Raw genomic sequence first — 11,069 nt, 5'->3', positions numbered from 1 at the left:
CTTTCCCTACCATAAAGAAGGATGTTCTGATGATGACAGCCAAAAGACCTCCTGGAAGTGATATGGCTCTTCAGTCCTAAGTGGTGTTATAAATAACTACATTACAAATAAGTGGCTGTCTCAGTTTAGGACTGGTACTGCTCAGTTTAGTGCCCCACTGAGACTCTCCAAACCATGTGCCATTCTCTTGTTCCCCTGCTTTCTCCTCCCACTCTCCTCTGCAGTAGGATGGAGAGGAGAATTGGGGGCACAAAAGACAAAGATCATGGGCTGAAATAACAACAATTTACTGGAAACAAAAGTGAGGTAAGACAATGAACAGCAACAGCAACAATACCAATGACAGAGGGTACAAGAAAGAAACAATTCACATGGAACATTCCCCCCCCACCTCCACCCCTCAACAACAGACAAAACCAGATGACTCCCTCTGCCACATTTGCTACACCAGAGCCACTTCTCCACAGAAGAGAGTCCCTTTTCCCTACCCTAGGCAATGATGTGAGGAGGTATAGAATGACCTCTGGGTCCTGGCCACGGCAAAAAATTAACTCTGTCCTGACCAGAACCATGATAGTGGTTAAATAAAAACTCAGTTGAAGTTTATCAGAGTTCATGCACTTCAGTGAAGTGAGATAACAGTGTCCAGTGTCTGCCACAAATATTAGCTCAGTTAGTGGTCCCACTTGTATAACATTAAAAATCTGCTTTTACAGTATTTTACATTTAAACTAAGCCAAGCCAGCAGTGCCACAACAAAGTGCACCTGAGGGTGATGAACTCAGTTTGATGGATGTCTCAAAGCCACCACAATCTGCATGTAAGGTACAACTGCCAGGTTCAGCTGCTGATCAGACAGTGTGTCTCTTTCACATCCCAATCTGGGAATTAATCTTCAATTCCAAGTCGCAGAACAGAGGAGAGAAAGGCGACGTACAGATTCAACTAACAGAAAAAAATTTGGAAGGAAGCTGAATGCATCACTGATTGTTCCTGCTTCCTAGGGCAGGGCAGGCATCTGTACATGAGGTGCTTCCTCGGAGCCTTTCCCTAGGGTATACTCAGGGACCTCCTGGTACTTGCAGCCATTCCTCAACCAGTCTATTCCAGCACTTTACTATCATTTTGAAGAAAAAGAAAAAAAGGAAAAAATGTAGAACGTCTAAGTCCCTATAAAGAACAATTGTTAGTTTTATACAGTTTCATATATTGTCACTGTCTGAGGATAAATCACACTAACACAGTTTAAATTGTCAGAGTAAAACAGTCTAAGTAGGAAACATAGTATTTTCTTTCCAAACAAAAGAAAAATGCTAGCTCCTGAGGTTTTTCTGGAATATAGGCAAAAATCATCTCATGGGTCAACACAAGTCTGTTGCAGAAAAGAAAAGCAATTTCTGTAATAGTTATGGCTCTCTTGTCCAGATCCATGTCAAAGTCGTTCTGAGTCAGAGAAATGCTTATGCCCACAAAGAAAGCTCCACACAATCTTTTTGTTCACAAAAAGATGAAAGCTAAGGGTGATCTAAGCAGAGGTCCTACTCTGAAGAATAGGAGGTTATTCTTAATAAATAGCAAAATACTGGAAGAGCAAGACAGAAGAATTATTGCGAAGTGGTGAGAAAGAGGGTAACTGAGGACAGGAGAGAACCACCTGGGATATGGCAGATCTAATTTCACACTAACAGGGCCAAGAACTTTGTATAAATGAGAGTATGAATATACTGTGCTCTGTCTTTGCTTCCCTGGTTATCTTTAGCTATAGGCAGCGTGAATTATGCAGGCCCCCAGCTAGGCTGTGCATTTACAGATGCAAAATAAAAGCCAAGTCAAAAAGATTGCTACCCTTTTTTGCTTGTTATTTTCATCTCACTCACCATTTATTATGAGGAAGGTGATGATATCTCAATCCTATACAAAACTGGGCTGAAAAATCCCCAAACACTAAGATATGCCCTGGGGCAACAAGGCAGTTACTCATGGGTCTGACACTAAGTGCACAGATAGCCTCCCTGAACCAGGAGAGATTGTTTGAATGATGCTCTGCCTAGTCTTAGGGTCTTCATGGGATGTGAGATGGGATGTGTGTCTTTGCAGGTATTAGGGGACACACAGTAAATCATACACAATGCTATCCATATTCAGGATGTTTTATTTTTGTGTACTGCAAATAGTCTGACCATACACCCTGCTTGCTTACAAAGTGACTGCTTGTCGCTGGAGGTATCATAGGCCCACTAAAGCAAGATTACTCCCATACAAGACAGTGATGAACAGCTTTCATTTCAGTCACATCCCTTTTTTTGTCTACCATAGCAAGAGCTATTCCACTGCTCTGAATGATAAAACAACTACAGACACCAGAGCAATTAAAGATTTATAGTAGCGTAAATAATTAACACTCCCCTTTCCACTGAACATAAAAGTCATGCTTAGATGAATACAAAACCAGCAGTAAACTCATAGCAGGCAGTTGAAACCAATTTATCTATGATATATCTCAGAAGTCTCACATCATCTCTCAAAAGAACATTTTCTGTTAGTCAGGCTATATTGGATATAAAGTTATATATTGCATATTTACTTGATTTTAGAAAACAATGAAGATGTCCCCTATTTCAGAATTCTTTTATGAAACCAGTCTGTTTTGTGTTTAAATGCAGCATAGTTATGTGCTGAGCTCTTCACACTCTGGAGACTGTACCATCCTTTCATCCAGACACCAGCACTCTTGTTGCCATCTGGAAACTTCATGATAAGATAATTTTTTCCCATTTGCAATTTAGGTGCTACTCTATTAGGTACCACTTTTTTCCCCCCCAGTCATTTTTCCACCATAAAAACCACAACCACAAGTTTTGAAAACAAACTCTTGAGCAGTACTTAACACAAATGCAGGCCTTAATTTAGAGGCATGCACTATTATGTCCCTACTTTTTTATCATAATGGGATGGCTTAAAATTCCTTTAGAATGTGCTTTTAAAGAACTGTTCAAAAAACAAAAAGCATGCCCAAGTTAAAATGTTAAAGTTGCAAAGACCAGCTATCAGAAGGGATGAAGCAACGCCAGAAAAAAGTGACAACATGGTAAATGTAATATAGATCCTTCTGTTGCATACATCATGGTAATGTCATTAGCTGCTTGGTCACCTGCTCTTTACTTACAGGTATTTTTCTTTCAGTCTTTGCACATAACAATGTTCTTCTGGTATGAATGAAATGGCAAAGGTTATTCTCTGCAATTTCTCTGCCTCGGTTGCTGCAGAAGCTGAAGCATGAATAGCAAAGTTGAATAAGCTCAAAAATTCTGTCTCCTAGGGAATTCCAATGTTCTCTTTCAGGTACTTCAAGTCACAATTAAAAGCAATACTTCCTGCAAGATGGAAATTATGATGAGGATTTGTTCTGTAAAACTGAAAAGCCAAGTAATTTGTCTCAGAAATGTGTTCAGAGCTTGCAAGTTCCTGCTTTCTTAGGGGCAGACTGTTACCAGATTGCCTAGTAGCCAAGAGGAAAGGTGATTTCATGTGTCTGTATTTCTGTGTGGCCAGAGAAAAGGCCCTGTCCCCACGGTCAAGGGGAGAGAGAGCTTTTGCCCAGGAAACCATGAAGACTTTGCTGACAAGCAGTAATGTGGAGGCAGTGCCGGCCCCAGGCTGGTGCTTCTTTCACAGAAGAGTTTGGGTATTCTTGTACCTGGGCCAGGATTTCTGTGCCAAAACCCATCTAATGAATAAGCCTCCAGGCCTTCCTTATAAACCAGTTTCATTCCACAGTCATTTTTTACAGACAGGGAAACATTATTTTTGTGACAGTCTATTTGTAATATGTCTTTTTTTCCTTTGTCTCCTTCTCTTTCCTTCTTTTCAGAGTGGTGTAATGTGACCCTTGGCTGCTGGCACCCACATGCCCAGGAGCACCTGCAGGAGCCTTTCATGTACAGAGCTGGTCTCCAAGTACACAGGGGTCATATTCATTTCTCTTGGAGTTTCTTAAAGACATTTGATTCCTGTGACACAAAACTGGTTACTAATTAACAGAGATTCAAAGATTCATGTTACTGATTCTCCTCCTCCTGCAGCCAGGCAGTGAGGGAGAGGAGGAAGGCCATTATGTGAGCTGCAGAGGACACTGAGCCTGCTACTGCCAATGAAAAGACTCATTATTCATCAGGGTTTCAAGCTGAAAAATTAAATTCAGCTGTTTTTTGTGGCCAGTATTGATTCTCTATATTGCATCACCAACACCTGCACAAGGTATAACATTGCCTTGCTATCAAAATTTCGCTTAGGCTTGCCAGTGGTGAAAAAAAAGCTTAGAAAATAATTTGTTGTAACATGAATTTGCAGTGCTTTGCAAATTACGGAAATTAAGTGACAGTTGAGGAGAGGCCTTCCCTGTTCCATAGAATCAGAATCATTAAGGTTGGAAAAGACCTCCAATATCATCAAGTCTGACTTTCAACCAAATTCCGTCATGCCCACTAAACCGTATGTCAATGAATATGTTTCCCTGAGACAAAAAGGGATGTACAGAGAGAAGAGACTGAGACACAGCAAAGATTAGGTTCAGTGACTGTGTGTACATGCTGCATAGTTTCTTGTGCTGGGAATGGGGGAAATATTTGCAATCTAAATCACACCCATAAAGCAGACTGGATATGGGTCAGCTCAGCTTTTTTGTGTGTTGTGCTTTGAATACAGACTCCTAGACAGCCTGTTGGTCACTGGGTGCAAGGAGTTCCCATTCCTAAATGCACACAATGCAAAACATGAAATGTCTGAAAAGACAGAAGGCTTTTTCATTTTAATTAATTTTAATTAGTGAACAAAAAAAATGTTTAAAACCCCAACAACCATCAGTGAAGCAAGAAGGTGTATCTTTTTGTCTCCCTGAGACTATAATGGTCTTCTTTACTTCTATTCAAGAAAACTCTGAAGCAGTCTATAGATGTTTTAAAGCTTTTCATTGCATTAAAATATACTGAGATTAGGGCATATTCTCAATAATATCCTTCTGCAAAGTATTCAAATACTCATATAATGAAGAAAAGGGCTGTATGTTTTAGTTATCTGCAGTAGTAGTTCAGGTGTTTAGAAGTCCTGTTTTTCAGACAACCATTCACTGAATCTCTGCCTTTAAGCACAGAAGATTATCCCAGTACTTCTTGAAAGCATTGCAAATAGCTTTATGAATCCATAGATTCTTCGAGAAGTTTCCCCTGGAGTCAGAAGATGAACCCTGGGACCATTCAGAAGCACAAAGCACCTAAGAGTTTTGCACTTCAGGCTTGTAGAGCAGATATGAAAAAGCTGCTGTGCCAAGGGAGTCTGGGAAACCCACTCTCAAGGTTTTGCAGGAATTTCTGGGTTCAGCTGGTGCTTTCTGCCAGCCTGCAGTAATCCCTGAACCAGCTCTGACCACGCAGAGCCCCAGCAAAGAGCAGGAGTGAGTGCACAGCTGATTCCTTTTCACCTGCCAACTTACATCCACATCTCAGAAAGTTGATCTCCCACTGTGTACTGCTGCCTCTCTATCCTGCTCCTGTGACAGCAAGGAAGCAGCTTTGAAAGGGCTGAAAACACAAGCTAGACTGTGACTGGGACCTTATTGTTCTTGTACATATGCTTCATCTCAGCCACCGCATTCATTCCAAAACATAGGAAAGCTTGTTAGAGAAAGGTTTGTCATGCACAGGTGTATGATTTCCCCCAGAGTTTACCAATTCATTTCGTATCTATCTGAAGAAGGCAGGAAGAAGGAAGAACAAACTCTAATTTTAATTTTTATACATGTAGTGAATAAAAGAAACATGCTAAAAGGCCAGAACACTTAAAAAATCTCATCTCTATCTGTCGATACCAAAAACTTTTTTTCTTTTTTTACCTATGTAGTATTTTTCTAGCAATCCCTAAATAGAATTAGGAGTGTAAGAAATTATCAAAGAAATCTGGTGATGATTCTGAGGATTATCCTGTGTGTTGAGGATGTCTGAATAACTTGAATAACTCTGGTGCTCATGGACTTCAACCACCCCAAAATCTGTTGGATGGACAACACAACAGGGCATAAGCAGTCCAGGACCTCCTGCATTGATTATAATTTCCTTTTCCAAGTGGCAGAAGAACCAGCAAGGAGAGGTGCTATGCTGGATCTTGTATTCACCAACATGAAGAGACTGGTGGGCAACGTAAACTCCAAGTGCAGCCAAGGCTGCAGTGATGATGAATTGGTGAGGTCCAAAATCCTTAGGATGGCAAGGAGGTTGCACAGCAAGGTCCCCAACCTGGTCTTGAGGAGAGTAGACTTTTTCTTGGTGAAACACTGGAACAGGTTGCATAGAGAAATTGTGGATGCCTCATTCCTAAAAGTGTCTGTGGCCACGCTGGATGGCACTTTGAGCAACCTAGTCTAGTGGAAGGTGTCCCTGCCCATGGCAAGGAGTTTGGAACTAGATGACCTTTAAGGAAGGCCCCTTTCAACACAAAACATTCTTTGATTTTATGATTTTATAATAAGTGCTGATGACAAGGCCTGAGATATCATGCTGGTTGGAGTAGGTTTTAAATTTTCACCCATGACTACAGTAGTTAAAGTCTCCACCATCAGTTTTCTCTGGCTCAGTAACCAGAAAAACAGAACTGGTTAGCCCTTCCCCTAATGAAGAATAAGTATTTCATCCTGCAGGCAACAACCATCCTCTTCTTTCACAATTATTCATTGTGCATGTTCATTGACTTATTAGCAGAAGAGTTATAGTCAAGCAGACTTCCTGAATAAACGCTGGGTTATTTTACCCTTACTACTGCATGATACTTTGGAATTATTTCAAAGAACAGAAATAAGTTGTTCAAAGAGTTTATCACAGAGGCATACATGACTGACAGCCCCTTCCTGTATCATTTCATGCATTTTTGGTTTGAGAACACTTTGATCCCGTGATCCCTTTGGGTTCTCAGTTAAGGACATGACATTGGTATATCTTTGCTGACACTTATTTGCCCATCTCTTGTGCCTTCTTCATTTTCTTGGCAGTTTGAAAGGTTCTTCAGACATGAAGCAAGGAAACACTCCTTCCTTTCCTTGTGATCAAATTATCATTCCCGTTCTACCTTCAGACTTGCTGTCTCTTTCCTACTTCATATCACATCAATGAATCAGAATCTGGCTTTCTAGTAAAAGCTGCCATTGTGTCCACAAAAGAACAACCTCTCCATGTACCTCAGCATCCCCTTCTTACTTTTCTTTCATTTCCAACCCTGTGTGTGAGCTATCCCAAGCATATTTCTTTTACTAAAATTAATTGCCATTACAATGTCTTTATCTTCTGGCAGGTATGAGGCATTGCTCAGGGTGAATTTCACCCAAATTCAATGCTTTGCTTTGCATGTAGCAATGATTATAGAAGAAAAGTAAGCACTGTCTTGTCTTTCCTACCGAGACCAAAGCAGAGATTTGCTGTATTTCAGATGCAAAACAAGCCTTTTTTGTTCAGGCTGCTGCTGTTGATACTTGGAGCTGTACCAGTTGCACTGTTTTTAATTTGGAGAATAGCAAGCATAGGGGATTATTGGATGCAGCCACATGGTCTACATTTTCCCTCTGACACCTTTTCCTGTGTGACCCTAGTCCCTTCCCAAGAGCCAGGCTAAGATGCTTCCATTTGATAACACAGAAAAAACCTTCCAATTTTAGTAGCCTTCATATTTCTCTTATGTGAAATAAAGACCATACCTTGAATTTGATACAAGAGCACTTAGATCATTAAAGAACCTGGCAACATACCCCAAGGGTACAGAGGCTCCTATATGGGGAAATTTTTATGTAAACATTTCATTCTGATAGTGAAGAGTTAAAAGTAGTCCTTTAATATGTACTTTCCACAATCATCAGATAATGCCCAGCCTTCTCTCATATTTTTTTTCAAACACTTCTTGTCATCTATATGTGTGCATTGCCATGCAACATTATGTTGCATAACCACTAGACAGATTACCTGATTTTGCAAACTGAAATTCACTGTAAGCTAACATGTATCTGATAAATTAAATCTGTAATAAAGCCATGTCCATTGCAGATCACCTTGGCTTTTAAATGCTGAAGAGTGGGAACTTCTTCACAAATGCTTTGATTTTTTTTTCATTGTTTCCTTGTGGCAAAACACTCAGAATAGCTGCTTTCATGCATCAAATGTTTTATAGCATTGGGACAATCTAGCCTCCCCTTTATTATTTTAATCATATTTCTGCTTTGAATTTTTGGCTGTGTTTTATTCTCTGAGATTCTAGTAGGTTCTTATGATGAGAGGTCAAACTAAAAAAAAAACAGCCCTGCTGGTTCTGTCAACTAAATTCAAACATTACTGTGAAGCTTTATAACAATAATACCTTCCGTGCTACTATATTCTGTAAGCAATTCAAGCGGAATCCCTCTTCTGTGTGGTTTATTATAACTCAACCATAGAAATGTGCTTTGGGCTGAAAGTGGATTTATAAGATTTCTGCCCAGAAGCATACGCTTTGTAAAATTTAATTTAAATCAGCTTAGCTAGTTTTTTTTCTTTAAATACTGAAGAACATAAAAACAAAAATAGATTGATATTTTTTCCTTAGCAAAAAAAAACCCCTCAGTTTTCTTTCAATAACAGGTAGTCATTTTTCTTGCCCTTCATGAATATACATAATTCCATCATCTTTGGGGAATGCATGTGGAGGAGCATGAAAGAAAAAGTCATTTTCCTTTTTTTAAAACAAAATATAGAGGCTGTCTGTGTCTCTATATTTCCTGTGTACTAGGATTTTCTGTGGGTACAGGGAAGAATATAAAAAGTAATATTTTTATTGGAAAGAAAAAAAAAGAGGCTACTGCACTTAACTACTTTTCACAACAGTCAAAACAGGGTTTTATGAAACAGCAATAGGAAAAAAATCTCATTCAGTGCAGTATAACTTAGCTTACATACCCACTATACTAGAGATTTGTGGACCCAACTTTTTTTTCTGCTCTGACAGGCATATGCTGAATTTGAGGTGTTTTTATCTGTTTGTTTACTTGCTTTCACAGTTCCTCTGGTGATATTTGAACTCCCGCTGGAAGTATTGCTTATGAAGATCTGCAGCCCTGGGTACATTTCACTTCAGATTCTGGTTACATGAAGAGCACCTTGATAACCTGCCAGAGGTCATGTGGGCACTGAGCAGATCAGATTGAACAGAGCAGCTCATCAGACACGGCTGTGCCATTTCATCTGGGTCTGCAGACCAGCTGCTCAGCAACTAACAAAGAGTTTGAAAATGTTACAGTGACTCTGCTCATGGAAACTAGGGGAAAAACCTGTCTCATCCATGTAGATGGTCTAATTCAGGGGCCTCTTCAGTACACCTTCCCTTCCCTTCCCTTCCCTTCCCCTAATCCAAACACAGAAAGTTGTCTACAATGAAAGTATCACTTAAAGAAAATGACTGAAATCCTGTGTTGGGGAGACATTCTTACCTTCACCTTTTTTAGTACTTTAGCCCTTGATCAGCTATTAAGTTCTGTTTTATCGGGCCAGGGTTTTGTGAGCCCTTAAAAGGGAACTTAATACACCTAAGGATAGCTTAGCTATTACCTTTGGAGGCAAATAATGAGCAGGATGGCTTCTGCTGCAGTGTTAGAAACAAAAAGGTTTAATAAAAGGAAAAACGATAAACAGAAAACCCGATTCAGGTACAGTGGTTTGCCCCTGGTAGAAGCACCTTCACAAAAGCCTCGTGGTTTCTTTGTCCTCTCCTTTTCTACCTTATGGCCCAGGCGGGACCTTTTGGCTTCCATCCAATTAGGTGACCCCAAGGTTTTAGTGAAGTCTCTCCAAACACAGAAAGTTGTCTACAATGAAAGTATCACTTAAAGAAAATGACTGAAATCCTGTGTTGGGGAGACATTCTTACCTTCACCTTTTTTAGTACTTTAGCCCTTGATCAGCAACTTCCAGGAAAAAGAAGATGAGTTATAATAAATCAGCTAAATAGCAGTATAGAAAGAAAATAGGTTGCATTTAAAAGCAACTTGGGAGTGAGGATAATAAAGAAATTATGTCAAAAGAGTCTAATGAGTTTCATGAATACCAAGATAAGAATATCTCAAAAATATATTTCAATATGTAAAAGTTATTTTAATATGTAATACGTTGTTACACTCATCAACATGTATGTATATATTTACAAATACTCAGACATACACATACATATACATATATATGAATAGTGTTGATGCTAGTTTAATCTTAAATTTATCTCAGATTTTAATACACCCAGTTGTTCAAGATGTTAAAGTATACCACGTGAAGCTGACACACATCCCAGGATAGGAAGGAAGTAACCTGAAGGCATCTGGTTTCCTAGAGTATGCTCACAGGCTGTTTTTGATGCAAGAGGCAGTGCAACAATTCATTGGCAAGCTAGAAACAGCAAGCCAAAGTGACTTGGTCTGTGAGCAGTCAGTGAACTGAAGACAATGCTGCATGTCAGAGATCCTGCAGCTCTGCCATGTCAGATCATGGAGCTGGATCCAAACATCCATCTTCAGTTTATATAGTGGATTTTTTTCATAGCAGAAGAATATGCAAGTTCATTCACAACTTGATTTATATCAGATTGATCAAAAGCTAACATGCATTTCTGCCATGTGTTCCAGACTGCTTCCTAAGGGATAGTCTTTCAGTCTATTCACATAGCCAACCTCTTAGTTTCTGAGTTCTCACATCTCAGTAGTTTTCACATCCCACATTAGAATCCTGCCATGGACAGGTATTTCTTGTTCCACTCATTTCTATTCATACAGCTTGCTGTTCTACAGCCTGTGTTCATCTGAAATACATTTCACCATCCTTTTCCTCTAACATAGAAATAGAGACATGTTCTTTTATCTTTGTAGCATTTCACAGACGATCACACCTCTTCTCAGACTCTTCTCAGCACTATCAAGTGATAGGAAAACATAATGAAATACAAGAAAATTCATTCAAACATTAGAAAAAAATTTCTTATTCTGTGTCTGAACTGGTTGTCTCTGGTGGAGGCAACCTGTG

General features: G+C 39.5%; 1 long non-coding RNA gene across 12 annotated transcripts in view; it reads right to left on the bottom strand.

Moving 5' to 3' along the window:
* Positions 1-10,177: 10,177 nt before the first annotated feature.
* Positions 10,178-11,069, bottom strand: part of LOC120501407 — a 41,527-nt gene continuing 40,635 nt past the window's right edge. For all 12 annotated transcript variants that reach the window (XR_005627283.1, XR_005627280.1, XR_005627279.1 and 9 more), the window contains one exon: positions 10,178-10,958. This is a non-coding gene — a long non-coding RNA (uncharacterized LOC120501407). The remainder of the gene's footprint in view (positions 10,959-11,069) is intronic.

The sequence above is a fragment of the Passer montanus genome, unplaced genomic scaffold, assembly GCF_014805655.1.
Source record: "Passer montanus isolate IOZ18808 unplaced genomic scaffold, ASM1480565v1 scaffold2, whole genome shotgun sequence".
Taxonomy (NCBI): Eukaryota; Metazoa; Chordata; class Aves; order Passeriformes; family Passeridae; genus Passer; species Passer montanus.
Note: the sequence above shows the minus strand (reverse complement) of the source record. Positions and strands in the feature narration are given on the sequence as shown.